At 37.5% G+C, this 18,138-nt stretch overlaps 1 long non-coding RNA gene across 3 annotated transcripts in view; it reads right to left on the reverse strand.

The window, feature by feature from the left end:
• Positions 1 to 18,138, reverse strand: part of LOC132671832 (uncharacterized) — a 197,899-nt gene that overhangs the window by 38,653 nt on the left and 141,108 nt on the right. For 2 of the 3 annotated variants that reach the window (XR_009607272.2, XR_009607270.2), the window contains exons 3-5: positions 16,740 to 16,897; positions 16,125 to 16,186; positions 11,682 to 11,782 (exon numbers count right to left, since the gene is read on the reverse strand). This is a non-coding gene — a long non-coding RNA (uncharacterized LOC132671832). Of the gene's footprint in view, positions 1 to 5,441; positions 8,275 to 11,681; positions 11,783 to 16,124; positions 16,187 to 16,739; positions 16,898 to 18,138 lie in introns of those variants that run through there. The other variant, XR_009607273.3, reaches the window with a different exon arrangement.

An 18,138-nucleotide genomic window follows, 5' to 3' on the forward strand; every position in this document is an offset into this window, starting at 1 on the left:
CATTAGCTGTCGTCACTCTCTTGCTGGTCATGTTATATTCTTGCTTTAAAAATCTCCACTGAAAAGAGTTTTTACTACTGGATCCTACTTGTAGAACAAAATAGAAACTCCTTGATTTAACATACAAAGAAAAAGAAGTCCTCCCCAATATAACTGCACCCACTTTTCAAGCCTCCTATACATCTGTCTGTATAGCATATAATAAGCCCCAGCAGGTCTGGACTTCTCACAATTCCTCAAACTTCCAGCCCTTCCATAATTCTGCATCTTCATATGTTTTTGTCTGGAATGATCTTTCTCATCTTTTCCTGGCACATTTAACCTTCAAGAGTCAACTCGTGTAAAAATCAATTGCTTAGAGAAGATTTCCTTGACTTTTCAGGGAGCTGTTTGCTCTATCCTATTGATCACATGAATGTAAAAACATTCCAAATCACATTACAACCCATTAAAGAGACCTTGTGTTTCTGATGCTTTCACTGTGAGATGTTTATTTTTTAATGTTTAGTTATTTTGAGAGACTGTGAGCTGGAGAGGGGCAGAGGAGAGGAGAACAAAAGATCTGAGTGGGCTCCATGCTGACAGCAGTGTGCCAGTGAACCCAATGTGGGGTTTGAACTCATGAGCCATGAGATCATGACGTGAGCAGAAAATCAACCGACTGAGCCACCCAGGCGCCTGTCACTGTGAAATCTTCAAAGCCATATTGGGTGTGTTTATTCAAATTGGTATCTGTCTTAGTTCAGGCTGCTATAACAAAACTACCAAAGACTGGGTGCATTAACAACAGAAATTTATTTCTCACATTTCTGGGAGCTAGGATGTCCAAGATCAATGTGCTGGACAATTTGGTTGCCGGTCAGAGCCTTCTTGCTGTGTCCTTGCATGCCTGAGAGAAAATCATCTATCTTCTTCTAAGGGCACTAACCCTATTCATGAGGGCTCCATCCACATGACCTATTTAGCTTCCAAAGACTCCACCTCCAAATACCATCACAACAGGGATTAAGCTTTGACATATGAATTTGAGAGTGGGAGGACATAAACATTTTGTCTATAGCAGTATCTCTAACACATGGTTTAAAATTTTTGCTGAAGAAGGATGGAAGGATTAAACAGTGGTAACAGAAAAAAATTTTCCTGACTTGCCCCCTTACCCCCAGGAAGCAGCTAAGAAACAAGCTTGTTGATGAAAGCAATCTGCTTAGCTTTCAAAATGTTATTGCTTCAGCAGGCATTTTGTAAAATCATTAAGAAGAAGACATAATTAGCAAAGAATAAAAACTATTCAATCTAAATAAACAGTGCAACAATAACAGCAGCTAACCTATATTGCTCAATTACTACCGAATTGTTCCGCTTTCATGAGCAAACTCATTTAATCCTTACAACAACCCTATTAAGTAGTTAATTCTGTTATAAGCTGCCTTTGGGAACTGAGGAAACTGAGGCACTGAAGATTTCCCTGAATCTAGAGCCATAAAGAAAACCGATGTCAGAGAAAAGGATTTTCAAAAGATTAAAATTTCCCATCTCTGTTCTAATTCTTAGGGGAAAGATTCAAATGAGAAAGACCTATGTATGAATAACCAGTAAGGCTTTTTAAGACTAAGCTGGCCCATAGGAAAATCTATCATGTTTCTATAGAATGTACTTAAGGAAGGCAAGTGAGACTCAAATTATTATAAGAATTAAATTAAAAGACTATGATGTAAACACAGATTTATCAAGGTAGCTTTTACAGATATATATGTAACACTATGGTACAGGTTTCAGGGATACAAAAGAACTGTAAAATATGATTCCTGCTCCAAAGAAAACACACTGTTATTGCTGAAGATGTGACTGTCACACTCAAAATAATTAGATAACAGATGATAAAATCTTACATTTTGTGGTACAGGCAATAAATGCAATTATAGAACAATAAATATATGCTAAATAGTCATGTTATTTATTTTTAAAGGTAATTTTGAAAATTAAACTGGGAATTCTTTTTCTCAAATGTTTCCAGAATCATTCCCTCCACAGAAGTTTTATAAAATGAAATTGCTACTCCTATAAAACTCCATAAAAATTAAGCTTAAGAGACAAAGAACAAAACTGAAACACAGTGCACAATTCAAGACTGAATTTGGATTAAAAAAAAAAAAAAACAACAAGCTTTGTTTCATGGTGTGAGTAAAATGGAATAGCATTAGGAAAACTGCTTCAGGAAGTCAGAACACAATATAAATCAGTCAAACTTTCCATACCTTTCTAGTTGCAGGAAATCTTAAAATATCACTCCATTCTGCCTGTGTGTGAAGCAAAGGCAAAGTTTTTAAGGCATTCAAAATATTTCGTAAGGTAGAGGTTATATGTTTTATCAAATTGAAGTAACAACTTACATGTTAACCTTATTTATAAATAAGGAAGGAGAGAGTACATTATAAAAGACATAGGAAGTCTTGCCAAAAATGGAATGAAGGAAGAAACCCACAAGGGAAGGAAATTAACGAAAGTAAAGGCGAATAAAAGAAAACAAGATATTTTCTGGCCATTCAGTATTAAAAGGTTTCAAGCTTACCAAAATAATAATTAACTACAGAATCAGAACTACATAGATTAAAAAATTTTTTTTAAATGGATTTTCCAACATGCTGCTGATGTGTAGGGGAAGAAGACTTCAAGGGCTGAAGAACCGGAAGACACTGGGAAAACAGAGGCGCCTTAAGAATTTGATAGATGATGCTTTGGCCAAAAATATTTTGGAACTTAGTTCTTGAACTGAGAAGTTCAGAGTTATTAGGGCTTAGTTATCGGGCGGCCAGATAGTTCAGAATGACTTACTTAATTTAGGCATCTCAAAGGTTGCGCAATTATTAGGTCCTCAACCTCGAGAAGCTTTGCTAAAATAATTCAATGTCTTGAATTAGACCTCTAGGAGTTCATCTTATTTGCCATGTTTATTCTTAATTAAGGTCTTACTGTTACATATTATTTTATACTTGGATCTTCATTGTCACTATTTTTAATACTTTGTAGGAAAATATATATTCATCTCTCTATATTGTGTGTGTCTATCTTCCAAATAAATTGTAGCTTGTTTCCAGGATGGCTACTATCAATTTTTTTTTCCTTTTCTGTGTCTACTCCCTTGAATCTGGCCTGGTTTGTGACATTTTTGCCTAAAAGACTATAGTGAAATCACTATAAGACTATAGTGAATCATGCTGCATGACTTCCAACACTAGCTCCCAGGTCTTGAACCCTCTGTTTGAATCTCTTAGAATGCTTACTGTTTAAGTTGTTTTGCTGTATGAAGCCGAAGTCAGACATGTAGAGTGGCCACAAGAAGAGAAGACAGAAATGCCCTACTAGTCCCCAGCTGTTGGAGAAATCCCAGCCCAGGAGCAAGACATGTGAGTTTCAAAGAAGCTTTCAAATGACTCCAGCCTCAGCTGACCCCAACTAAGAAGTGCCCAGCTCTGTCTGTTAACCCCCTGAGAAGTGAAACATAATAAATTATTGTTTTAAGCTACTAATGTTCAACAGAACAATACCATCATATTATACTTATTTCACTGGACCCCAAATAAATGGCTATATTTTGTTGTAATTTTTAAGGGCCATAAAATAATACAATAAAAGTGATGCATACATGAATATACTCCAGACGTTTATATAATGAAAAATGGTTACATATTCTTTTTAATAAATATACTTCATTTTTTATTTTATTTTTTAAAAAATGTTTACTTATTTTGAGGCAGAATGAGAGAAGGTGAGCATGAGTAGGGGAGAGGCAGAGAGAGAGAGAGAGAATCCCAAGCAGGCTTCTCACTGTTAGCACAGAGCCTGACTTGGGGTTCGATCTCATGAACTGTGAGATCATGATCTGAGCCAAAATCAAGAGTCGGACGCTTAACTGACTCAGCCACCCAGGTGCCTCTACACTTTATTTTTTTGGAATAGGTTTAGGTTCACAGAAAAATTGAGTGGAAAGTATGGAGCATTCCTATATACCCCCACATATTCACAGAACTCTCCCACTAGTAACATCTGTGCCACAGTGGTACATTTGTTATAATGGATGAACTACATCATCACATCATTATCAACCAAATCCATAATTTACATTATTACTCTGGTGTTGTATGATTTATGGGTTTTGACAAATGTATAATGACATGTATCCACTATTATGGTATCATACATGATAGTTTCACTGCCTTAAAAATCCTCTGTGTTCTGCCTATTTATCCCTGCCTCCCCTCTAACCCTAGGCAACCACTGATATTTTTTCTGTCTATATAGTTTTGCTTTTTCCAGAATGTCATACAGTTGGAATCATACAGTATGTAGTCTTTTCAAATTGGCTTCTTTCACTTAAAATATGCATTTAGGGTTCTTTCAATGTCTTCTCATGGCCTGATTATATAGTGTCTTTGAAAGAACACTCTCATATTTTCTTATCCCTGACTCATTCCTTAAATCCTTTTAAATTTAGTTTCTGTTATTACTCCTTTATGGAACTCCATGCGCTTAAAGGTCACAAAAGATTTCCTACTTCCAAAATCCAGCCTTTTCTGCAGCATTGACTATTGCTTCCCTCTATCTCCCTAAATTCTTGCCTATAGATTTTATGAAACTATTCTTTTTCTTCTCTTCAATCTTTCTCCTTCCTTTCATATCACCATCCCACACAGTCTTCAAGGCTAGGTACTCCCCAAAAGGCTGCCTTTGGCCTTGGCCATACCCCCCATTACCATTTCAGCATCTCTTTCTCTCACACCTATATTATCTTCCATGTAAAAATATCTAAGCATAATCTTTGATAGTTTCTCTTGCTTATTACATTCAGCCAGTTACCAAGACCTGTCAATTCTGCCTCCTTGTTACATCTTGCAATTGTTTTTTCTTTTCATTTCTTCAATCTCTTTCCTAGTTGAGGACCTCATTAACTCCTGTTTAGATAATGGCAATAGACTTATAGCCAATATATCTCTGTCTTATGACTATTGTCTTCTAGCTCATTTTATTCTGTCCCGCTAGATTGATTTTCCTGGACTGCCTTGCTGATTAATGCCTTACTTCAGTGTCATTTGAAGCATAAATGTGTATTTAGGATGATTGTGAAAAACTTGTTTTTGGACATAATTATGAGTAACTTGTAACTAGAATAAAAATAATTAAATAAGTTAACATCCAATGAAAATGTATCAGATGAAATAAAAGGACATCATATTCAATAAACTGAATGTCAGGAGAGGATGAATTAGATATCTCTTTGAGCCAACAAATATGTATAAAATTTTGAATTACAGTGCAAGGCAGAATAATATATTATACAATAATTAAAATATTTATAATAGTACTTTTGTACTGGCATTCTATCTTTAATAAAATTTTTATTATTTTATTGAATTTAGGCCATGAGTGTTTTATCAAAATGTCCTATGTGGTATTATTTACATCTTGACAGGATGTTTTATGAAGCAAAATTTTATTCCCTTAAAATTTTCTCAAAATATGGAAAAAGCTACAAACTCATGCATAATATACATAAGTTATCTCTGAGCCCAAATGAAACATGTATAAAGAAAAGTTGAAAAAATTAGAGAAACATCAAATATTCAAAATACACTTATAAATTTTTTAAGTATATGACTAAGTTTAATTTGAGTACATGGAGGCTATAAATTCAAATTAAAATCTTGCCAAATTTTTATCCTCCCTATTGTTGATGAAGAATGTTAGAGATTTTTCCCAAATAGAAGTGCTAGGTACAAAGTCCCTTCTAGAAAACATGTCAGTGAAAACCTCATTTCCTTAATTGTATTTTATCTTACACAAAAAGGGTAATGGTCATTTTAAAATGTGTTACTTCAGCTTCATGTGCATCAGACATTTTGGAATGGAGAACCAAGGAGCAATAATTTTTAATGGACAGAATGGTATATAAAAGATGAATTCAATTGTACTTCTGCTACTTGCTTGCTGAGAGATTTCTGGGTCTTGGTCAACTAATAACATAGTGAGTTGGACTGAAAGAATACTAATAGGATGGAAAATCAGCAAAGAAAAATACCATCTAGTTGTCATCGACACTGAAACAAACGCGATCATTTACTGTCAACTTGGCATCACTGCTTTCCCATTTATGATCCATGCATTTCAGAAGAAAAACAGAACCATAGTTCCCAGAATCCTCCTCCCCAGTTGGTTCCAGGTCAGAGTCTGCCAGGAACAGGCACTTATGTGACATTGGAAAGGGAAGGAGTAGAAGCTATTATTCAAGCAGGGCAGTGACAGATAGACATGTGGGCTGACAATAGACAAGAGGTTCACGGCAGCTTATGGATGAATTCCAGCAAATTACCGTCTTTGGTTCCATAGACAATGGAGATGGCTACTGGTAGCTGCTTGAGAATGATCTGTTGTAATGCTGCAAGCTTATATAGCTGGTAGAGCTTCCTGGAGACTGAGGGAAATGGAGGCTCCCAAGAAAGTTCGGGGAGCCAACTACCTGTGCAATGCAAGCTGAGATTAGTGGCAACAGCTTCCTGGATCTTTAATCTCCCAACCCTTCCAATGTTTGTGGAAGTCTCAAATTCCCATATGAAAATTCCTATTTAGTCAACATACAGTAGCTCTTGTTTTTCCCTAAGAGCTTTATTTAATACAACGTGCAGGTTACTATGCACTGCCCACACTGTTTTGATAGGGTGTTCGAAATTACTATGAATTTGGGGTTAAGTGAAAAAAAAAGGAAAAAAATTACTATGCATTGTAATAGAGTATAGAATTATTAACCGAAACCAACAAAACACACTACATATGAGAGACTTTTTTTTTTTTAATTTGAGAGAGAGAGAGCACGCTCCAGAAAAGAGGGGCAGAAGAAGAGAGACAGAATGTTAAGCTTACCGTGGAGCCCAAAACGGGGCTTGATCCCACGACCCTGGGATCATGACCTGAGCCAAAATCAAGAGTCAGATGCTCAACCGACCGAACCACCCAGGTGCCCCGCGTATGAGAAATTTTTAAATTACCTTGTCATGTACTTACACATGTTTAAACAATACAGAATAGGAGCTGTAACATTTTAAAAAGGTGTTTGAACAAAAGAAAGCTTTAAAAACATTCCATATAAAAATATTAACATAGCAGTCCTTATAAAACTAAATATTGGCTACTTTCAGAGATGCAGCTTATCTGCTGGAATCTCCTAAAGAAATAACCAAACTGATATGCCTCAAGAATATAAATGTTTCTTAGGTAATATGTGCTAAATATTCTATTATTTACTGCAGATGTAAATTTTTTAACCTTCTTGATCCGTATTGTAACGGGCTTTCTAGATACACTCTAACAATCCATACTCCTACTTGCATCGTTTGAGAATGCCCGTTTCACTATATCCTTGCCTACATTATGATAATTTTTTTAGCTTTTTAGCTAGTAAGATTTCAATAGCATTTTAAAGAAAGTTGTTTCCCTTGGCCTTTGAGTTATCTGGCCTTTATAATATTAGTCTTATCTACATAAGAAAACACAAATCTAAACACCAGGAAACATGATATTATTCTTGGTTCTGTTGTGGATTTTTCAATCTGGCCAAATATTTGTGTTTTCACTTAAAAAATTTTTTTCAAAAAGGACTGTTTGCCCTTTTTATTTTTCCTTTAAGGAACCTCTGTGCTCCACGTGGGGCTCAAATTCACAACCCTGAGATCGAGAGTCACATGCTATACCAACTGAGCCAGCCAGGAGCCCCAGCCCTAACTCTTCTTTCTCAAAGTAGTTAACATTTAAAAAATATGAATAGAAGAAAGTCGATAAATTTAAATACGTTAAATTGAGAGCAAATATTCACGGACTTTTTTATTTATATTTGTTGGGACCCACTAGACACCAGGCAGGTATAAGGAACCGAGGCTTCACACTCTGGGGGGGACACAGACTAGCAATCAGGCGACAGTGCAGCTCCACTGGTCTCGATCCAAAGCACTTGGGCCACCAGTGTTTCAGAACCAACACTCTTCATGGATTTTTAGAAAAGTAAAAAAATATATAACATTTAATATGTAACACCCATGACAGAGCCTAGGGCAGCCTTCCACAAGCATATACTGTAACATTTCTGGAGTAAAACATAACATAAATAGCTTCTTGCCAGTTCAGGTCAGGTTTTGCTGCCAAGTAAGGTTTGGCACGAATCATAAAATAAACTTTGTTTTTCAGAACTGCAGATAAAGACTGTGGACTCGGAAAATGGCATCATATGTCCTAGGATAGAGATAAAAACAGAGTACTATGGGAATGTATAGGGACGGTAGCCGACCCAGGCCGGCAGGGGGCAGACGCATTGGTGGAGAGAATTTATTTATTGAATTTTTAAATTTCCCATTGTTTATTGCAAATGTATAGAAATACAATCATTTGTTCTTCTGTTCAATCATCTGTAACTTTTTTGTAGATTCCATAATGCTTTTTTAAAAAATCTACATTTAAGTTAGTTATCATAATCGTTAGTGCAATAACAATTTCAGGAACAGATTCCAGTGATCCATCCCCCATGTATAATACCCGGTGCTCATCCCAGCAAGTGCCTTCCTTAATGCCCCTTACTCATTTAGCCCATCCCTCCACCTTCAACCCCTTCCAGCAACCCTCAGTTTTTCTCTGTATTTAAGAGTTTTATGTTTTGTCCCCCTCCCTTTTTTTATATTATTTTTGCTTCCCTTCCCTTATGTTCATCTGTTTTGTATCTTTAATTCCACATGAGTGAAGTCATATGATATTTGTCTTTCTCTGACTAATTTTGTTTAGCATAAAACCTTCTAGTTCCATCCACATTGTTGCAAATGGCAAGATTTCATTCTTTATGATTGCCAAGTAATACTCCAGTGTGTGTGCGTGTGTGTGTGTGTGTGTGTGTGTGTGTGTGTGTGTACCACATCTTCTTTATCCATTCATCAGCTGATGATGGACATTTAGGCTCTTTCCATAATTTGGCTATTGTTGATAGCACTGCTATAAACATTAGGGTGCATATGCCCTTTTGGAACAGCATACTTGTATCCTTTGGATAAATACCTAGTAATGCAGTTGCTGGGTCATAGGGTAGTTCCATTTTTAACTTTTTGAGGAAACTCCATACTGTTTTCCAGAGTGGCTGCACCAGTTTGCATTCCCACCAGCAGTGCAAAAGAGATACTCTTTCTCTACATCCTCGTCAACATCTGTTGTTGCCTGAGTTGTTAATTTTAGCCATTCTGACTGTTGTGAGGTGGTATCTTATTGTGGTTTTGATTTGTATTTCCCTAATGATGAGTGATGTTGAGCATTTTTTCATGTGTCTGTTAGCCATCTGGATGTCTTCTTTGGAAAAGTGTCTATTCATGTCTTTTGGCCATTTCTTCACTGGATTATTTGGGTTTTTTTGGGTGTTGAGTTTGATAAGTACTTTATAGATTTTGGATAGTAACTCTATCTGATATGTCATTTGCAAATATCTTTGATGGAGAGAATTTATAAATTGGCTCATAAGTACCAATGAAACAAAAAAAATTATTGTATTATTGTTCCAGAGAGCTTTGAGAGAGGTTGGGGAAAAGATATTGCCTGGTGATGAACTTTGAGAGACTGCTTTCAAGTTTTCTTACTTGATTGCTGTGTTACACACTGTCAGAGACTTCCTATTGCTGTGTTGCAAAGTTAAAAATGAAAACATTATTGTCTGGTCTACTCAATTCCCCTACTGATAGAATGAAAAATATTGCAAACAATACAGTTTTAAACAACAATGTCTTCATTTAAACACTCAACTATTTCTTGCAGGTCTATGCCATAGTTCAAAGTTTTTATACTTTCTTACTGTTCAGTTGGTCTCTCTGGCCCCAGCCAGGCTCTCTCCTACCCTACCATATAGGTGAATGTCTCATTCACTCCATGCCTGAAACCTTCAAGAGTTCCTTGTTGGAAAGAAAATTCTCTCCCTCTCCCTCTCATATATATATATATCTCATATATATATATCTCATATATATATATATCTCATATATATATATCTCATATATATATATATCTCATATATATATATCTCATATATATATATCTCATATATATATATATCTCATATATATATCTCATATATATATATATCTCATATATATATCTCATATATATATATCTCATATATATATATCTCATATATATATATATTTCATATATATATATATATATCATATATATATATATATACATATATGATATACTATATAGACCAGGAGTGAGATAGCATCATATATACAAACTTGAGTAAGAGCACAAATACAAGAAAGCTTTATCAGGATTGCAAACTGGATGGTAAAAGGGCAGGAAGAGCAAACAGGATGAAGATCCAAGCTCAGGAGAGATGTATGAAGCAACATGAGCCAGACCAGGCAAGAGCTTATGCTGAACATGTCACCTGGAACTGAAGCGTATGGAAAACAGATCCAGAACTAGAATCCTCTTAACACGAGCCTGGAATATCTCAACATGTGAAATATTTGTGTGTGAAAGAGTCATTTCTAAAGTTTGTTTTCTTTAATATTTTTAACATTCCTTTTTTTTCCCAATATAATCTGCATAAATTATTGGCACTATTTTCCAAGGTGGGTTTTACTAAATGATGCAAATCCAGGACCTGGTCAAGAGTTTGTTATACATTAATCAATCAAAAGTGTCCATTGAGCATCTACTCAAATTGACCAGAACATAAGAAAAATCTTGAGGAGAGTTGTTAGAAAAGAAAATCAGGAAGAGTCTGAACAGTATGGTTTTACTTTCTTGCCTTCTCAGCTTATTGGATACAAAAAGTATGTTTTAAAAATCTCACAAACCTATAAAAGTTTAACAGATGTACCTTTAAAATACTTAAAAGATTTTGGGCATTCCGTGGTTCCTTCATTGCAATGTATTTACAAATACAAAATTCAAAACAACAGCTACTGATTTTTCCTGGTTGGGACAAAGTTAGGGCATTGAATAGGAAAACTTCAAAGATGATCATTTGAATTATGACTATGTAAACTAGAGGAGCTTGGCCAAACATAAAAAAAAAATGCAAAGTCTGTTTCATTTCTTGTTTCTCACCTCAAACTCTAATCTGAATGCAAGGACAGAAGGAAGGCGTGTAAGGCCCCTCTCCCATTTCGTTTACTTACACACTAAAAGATGATGAACCCTGATTCTGTTAGAGCCTCTTTATTGCCTCCCATCTTTTAGGTAAAATTTTCACCTAATTGGGAATTTATTTCAGTGACAATTAAAAAAAAATGTTTCAAGTGGAACCTAATGTTCTTAAGGTAAGGTTGGTATAAAACCTTAATTGGGAGTATATGGGCTGTGGGGCAGCGGCGGGGTGGGGGGGGTGGCTTGTAAAAGGGGTGATTAAATTCCTTCTTTGTGCAAACATGGGACTGAACTCCCTGAAATAACCTTATATTTCAACACTGTAATAGCTCTGAGAGATAGGTTTTAAAGATTAGGAAAACAAGGCTCAGAGGTGGAACCTCTTCTAAGGTCCAGTTCATGGGAGGCCCAGTCAAAATCAGAATCCAGATTCCTGACTCTGCACAGTAGGCTTTCATACCATATATGGCAGGAAATGTATTTTCTCAAGCGGATTCTCTCAAACAAATACTTACAAAGTAGTGATTTAGTCTTCTTATGGAAGTACCTGGTGAGTATGTGCATTGGCAAGGATACAGGAGTGCACCAGTCGGCCAACCATGCCGGACGTCATGGACTACATTTATGTGGAGAAGAGAGAAATAAATAAAAGAAAGAAGTAAAATATGTGAAAGTACTATGAAGAAAACTAAAGCAAGAACAAAGGTACAAAGCAAACGGAGACTGTAAATTTAAATATGTTGGTCAGAATTACCACACCGACAAAGCGCATTTGAACAGACTAGAAGAAGAGAAGAGACTGATGAGTGGATATCCGTGGGAGGCCATCCTGGGGAGGGAAACAGGTGCAAAAACCCTGCCGTGAGAGTGAGTCTAGCATGCTCAAGGAGAAACAAGAAGGGCAGTGTGGCTGGAGCGGAGTGGGCAATGCAGAGGGTACAGGGGATTAGGCCAGGTTGTGCCAGGCCTGTCTGGTGTTTATGTGAGCTCAGAAGCCATGGGAGAGTTTTTTTAATTAATTTATTTGTTTATTGAGAGAGAGAGAGAAAGAGAGAGAAAGGGAGAACCAGCAGGGATGGGGCAGAGAGAGGGAGGGGGACAGAGGATCCGAAGCGGGCTCTGTGCCGACAGCAAAGAGCCCATTGTGGGGCTGGAACTCAGGAACGGTGAGATCATGACCCGAGCCTAAGTCGGATGTTCAACTGACGGAGCCACCCAGGCACCCCAGCGGTGAGAGAGTTGTGAGGAGTGACAGGATATGGATTACATTATAGTTGAATCATGTTGGCTGCTCTTTGAGAGCAGTCTGGAGGTGCAACTGCGGAAGCAAGACAACTGGTTAGGAATTTCCAACAATAATCAAAATGAATGTCAGGGAGGCCAGAGAGACAGAGGAGACAGTCTTGAGAAATTATTAATTCTGGATTGATTTTGCAGGTGGGGGTCAATAGGATTTCTTGATGGTTTGCATGTGGGTGTGAGAAAAGAGAAGAGGAGTCAAGGATGACTGCAAAGCTTTTAGGTGAGCACCTGCGTCATGAAGTTGTCATTCACTGAAACAGGGGAGGCTGTGAGAGCAACAGATTTGTGGGAAGTCCAGGGAGTTTGGTTTTAGACCTGCTGGGTTTGAGATGACATTTACGACATCCAGGTACAGGTTGAGCAGGCAGTTGGTTGGATATACAAGTCTGGAGTTCAGGAGCAAGGTTGGGACTGCACATATTTGGAAGGTCATCAGTGTACACATGTTATTCAAGCTCCAAGACTGAAAGAGGTCACCAGGGGAATGATTATGGATAGAGAAGGGGCCAGGGGACTGAACCCTGAACAGAGGAGTCAGTGGAATGCAAGATGAACTCTTTCAAAGGCTGCTGTTTGCTCAGCTCAGATGAGGCTTGAAAACTGGTCCCTGTGCACAGTGGTGTGAATGTCATTGGTGAGCTAAGTGCAGTGTCAGTAGAACAGTGGTTTGCCGGAGTGGAGTGGGTTCAAGGACAAGGGAGGGGGAGTAGTTGGAGATAGCAAGTAGTCAGTTTCTATGTAAATGTCCTATTTTTTTGTGGTTGTTAACTATAAAAAAAGTTTTAGGGGCACCTGGGTGGCTCAGTTGGTTGAGCGTCCAACTTTGGCTCAGGTCATGATCTCACAATTTGTGGATTCGAGCCCTGAGTTGGGCTTTCTTCTGTAAGCACAGAGCCCGCTTCGGATCCTTTGTCTACCCCACTCCTCTACCCCTCCCTGGCTTGGACTCTCTCTCTCTCTCTCTCTCTCTCTCTCAAAAAAAAAAAAAAAGTTTTTACTAATTATAACAAGAACTGAATTGTTACTGAATGCACCTTGTATTATAGGCCCTGTGCTATGCACTTTATACATTAAAAAAAAAATTATTCCTTCCAACAAAATGTAGTTCACAAATAAGAAAAGTGATATTAAAGATGTTAACTTTCCCAAGGTCACATGTGTGGTAAGGGGCACAGTTGAAATTTGAATTTAGGTTTGTTTGACTCCAAGCCTTCATCCTTAACCACTGTGCAACATGGCCTTTAGCTATTACACAGCTGCATTATGTAGCCAATTAAATATTAAATAGCCACATAAGAGTGATTCTTTCCTGAGGTTAAAAACTAGCTTGGAAATGTTAAAAAACAAAATTTAACCAAATAAACTTTAAAGATCTTACTGTTTTTGTTCAACAATTCATGAACGAGGTGGCATACCATCTAGCAAATAAAAAGAAACTCTGAGGAACTAGACAAAACAGAAGATTTTTATAGGCAGAAGGAGGCAGGACAAGAAACTTTCTAGCAAAGAGTGGATTGTTTTAGGCAAGGTCACCTTCCTTGGGGAAGAAAGGGGTCTATTAGACAGATTACCTCACTAGCGCTGACTAGGTCATTCCAGATTGACTGGCCTAAGATTCCACTCTTGGGAGAGATTGAAGCTGTCATTAAGAAAAGTATTATTAAGTCTTGGTTTGGTGACATGAGCTTAGCACAAGTGACTCCATTTTGGACCTATGTGTATTTTTTAACAGAAGAAGGAATGCAGAAAGGTAAACATGTGTCTTCCTCTTCGTTGGTCAAGATATTTATTTTTTATATTTTTATTTTAGAAAGAGAGAACATGAGCAGGGGAGAGGGGCAAAGGGAGAGAGAGAGAGAGAGAGAGAGAGAGAGAGAGAGAGAATCCCAAGCAGGCTCTACACTCAGCACAGAGTCCAACACAGGGCTTGATCCCATGACCCTGGGTAGGATCATGATCTGAGCCAAAATCAAGAGTCACAAGCTCAACCGACTGAACCACCCAGGCACCCCTGGTCAGAGTATCCTTAATCTCTGGCAGATATAAGAGGCAGAACTGAACAGGGCTTATCATTTCAGCTGTCAGCCAACTCACAAGTCACCATCCATGAAACCCTTTTCAATACAAAATGGCTTGATAACCAGTTTTAGCAATATTGCTAAATCAAATAACTTGGAAAGAAATTCAGTTCTATGAGCATTAATGAAAATGGAGGGCTGACATATGTCTATAAATCCAGTAAAGCACATACAAGGAAAGAGAATAGCTTTTTTCCTTATCTGGTCATCTATTTGCATGATGAAAAGCAGTGGTACGTACTTACCCCTCAGCAGAGAAGGGTTTTGGAAGGGAAAAATTTTGCAATACCCTATAGGCCTACTCCCTTTCCACACCCTCCATTTAATTTTGACTAATATTTTTATTTACCCAGAGCTGTTGAACACTCTGTCTTGGGCTCAGTGGGATAAGATAAAAGTAACATCAAACTGAATTGTGATGAACCGCCATATGGCTCTCAAGATAAGCACCTGAGTGTTATGTCTCTGTTCTGGAAGCCTGAGCTTTATAATTCTGTTACACCTGGGTCCAATACTTAAGAAAGTATCAAAGTATCAAATAGACCTTCCTTAGAAACTTCTGAAAATAGTATCCTATTTTTTTTTGTGTGGTGTAGGGGAACAAAAACACTGCAATTCAATATTATAATCACATATTAAGGGAAGAAAACTAGAAGAGCTGAGTAATAATAAATAGTAACAAATAGGGGAGCCTAGGCAGCTCGGTTGATTAAGCACTGGGCTCTTGACTTTGGCTTAGGTCAGGATCTCAAGGTTTGTGGGACTGAGCTCCGCAGTGTGGAGCCTGCTTGGGATTCTCTCTCTCCCTCTCTTTCTGCACCTCTCCCATTCCCATGCCTTCTCCCCTCTCTCTAAATAAATAAATACATAAATAAATAAATAAATAAATAAATAAATAAATAAACAAACAAACATTAAAAAATAGTAACAAATACTAAGGTGATCTTACAAATTAGGTAATGTATGTAAAATCATTTGGGGAGTTTTTAAGAATTCACAAACATGGGCTAGTGTTATCAGGTAAACGAAATCAAGGGATATCATGGCTACAGCCTAGAGTCTATTGACCAAGCACTTACTTTTAGTTTTATGGAAATAAAGACTTAACAGTGAAAATCTTTGCATTTGTAAAGCACTTCTCATTCTTCTAAAAAAGCTATATAGGGGCGCCTGGGTGGCTCAGTCGGTTAAGTGTCCGACTTCGGCTCAGGTCATGATCTCGCAGTTCGTGGGTTCGAGCCCTGCGTCGGTCTCTGTGCTGACAGCTCAGAGCCTGGAGCCTGCTTCACATTCTGTGTCTCCCTCTCTCTCTGCCCCTTCCCTGCTCATGCTGTGTCTCTCTGTCTCAAAAATAAATAAGCATTAAAAAAATTCAAAAAAAAGCTATATATGTACAAGGAAAGAAATTACAATATTATAACATTGTAAACTATGCAAAGTATCTCTGACTGTTAGGCCCTCAATTCTTTTTCTCAAAGGCAACCACAGTTTCTAGTTTCTTATGTACCCTTCTGTATATATACATATCTATTCATATTTCTTACCTATATCTCTGGAATAAAAATAATTGGTTCTCACCTGATAGTTTTCCTTTACTCTTTCACATTTTGTAGATTTTGGTATCGTAATCGTACTCTGTTCTGAAAAATAAATGGCATTATTTTTTTCTCTGAAAATATGCAAACAGTTCATAACTATGTGAATATTTAAGTTGCAGTTTTATCTTCGAAAATTCACTTTACAATTTATCAAGGCAATATGCCTGACACCGTTAGAGGTCAAAACCTTACGATCAGTGTTTGCCCAGACAAAATCCTTAAATGTTTGCTGCTCAGGGTTCTTTCACTCACTGCACTCAGTAGGAAGTCAAAACCTGGTGAGAAAGCAGTGCTGACTAACTTAACACCGGGCTTTTGATGAAGCCTGCTTTCCTGAATAGACCTCACGGAAGTTGTGTTAGGTCACTTGCCTTTGATTCCTGAGTCTTTCTTCTTTATATAGTCCTTAAATATTTTATGAATCAAGCAAACATTTCAATACAAAACTGAAATACACAAGCTGGGGAAGGAGAAGAAAAATGAAGTTCCCGTATCTTTTGAATATGAAGGTTCGATTTGAGGCACAGACATGCACTGCATGATGTTTACCATTTCATTTCTTGCCGGGTACCATGAACGTTTTTCCCTGACTTACCTCGATGCTCCAGCAAGGACAGATCTGGCCAGGGGGTTTTCATACTCCTTTGCCAGCTGGAGAACACTTTGATGACTCAGGACCTTCCTTCTGGCTACTGGTCAGTAGTCTTCCAAAACGTGTTTGTTTTTTAACAATAATCCGGTAGTTTTTGAGACCTTTGGAAAGAATAAAATGCAGCCTATTACAGACGTAGGGAGGAATCTTTGAAAAATAAAGATTCACCATATTTATATCATCAATTTTATAATTTAATGGGAGAAAGGACAAAACACAGCTATTATGAATAGTTAAAATAACAGATTGCATTTACACATAGCTGACGTATTTCAGGAAAGTGTGTGTAGAGCCCTCTGACATAGGACTTCCTCTTACTCCAATGTCCCCACTACCCCCCTTCCTAAAACAAGAAGCCATTGACCTCATTTGTTTCTGAAATGAAACTTTCTCACTGAAAACTTTTGCTATGGCTACATAATGAAAATGCAACCATCACTGTACAAAAAAAAAAAAAAAAAAAAAAAAAATCCCAAATATTCATATGGATTGTTTGGGACCAGGCAGGTAAAACAATAGCCAATTGCATTTTCCCCCTTTTCACCTAATTGTTTTTGGTCATGGAAAGACATAGGCAAAGCTTGGCTGAATACCAATCATTCATTCTCTATGGCTTCTCTTAAGGTTTCACCCTGCAGAGTTTGCTGGAATAAAGAAGTTCAAAATGACATTAGAAATAATGCTACTAATAATAGTATTTTTTAAAATGTTTTTAATGTTTATTTTTATTTTTGAGAGACAGAGAGAGAAAGTGAACACAAGTGGGGGAGGGGTAGAGAGAGAGGGAGACACAGAACCCAAAGCAGGCTCCAGGCTCTGAGCTGTCAGACCAGAGCCCAACACAGGGCTCGAACTCATGAACCATGAGATCATGACCTGAGCCAAAGTCGGATGCTCAACTGACTGAGCCACCCAGGTGACCCACTAATGATAGTATTTTAACTGGAGAAAAGGATTTCTGGGATTCTGTAAAACTGGAGAAAAAGAACTGAAAAATGGGATAAAATGGAGTTTGTCAGACACATAGGATACAGGATGAAAAAGATCATGGACTCAGATATAAAACAAGAATATGTTAGGGAGGGCACTTGTTAGGATGAGCACTGAGTGTTATATGTGAGTGATAGATCACTAAATTCTACTCCTGAAATTATTATTACAGTTTATGTTAACTAACATCGATTTAAATTTAAAAATAAATTAAAAGGGTCATCTGGGTGGCCCAGTCGGTTAAGCATCTGACTTCGGCTCAGGTCATGATCTTGCAGTTTGTGGGTCTGAGCCCTGCGTTGGGCTCTGTGCTGACAGCTCAGAGCCTGGAGCCTGCTTCGGATTCTGTGTC

The sequence above is a fragment of the Panthera onca genome, chromosome C1, assembly GCF_046562875.1.
Source record: "Panthera onca isolate mPanOnc1 chromosome C1, mPanOnc1 haplotype 2, whole genome shotgun sequence".
NCBI classification, from domain to species: Eukaryota; Metazoa; Chordata; class Mammalia; order Carnivora; family Felidae; genus Panthera; species Panthera onca.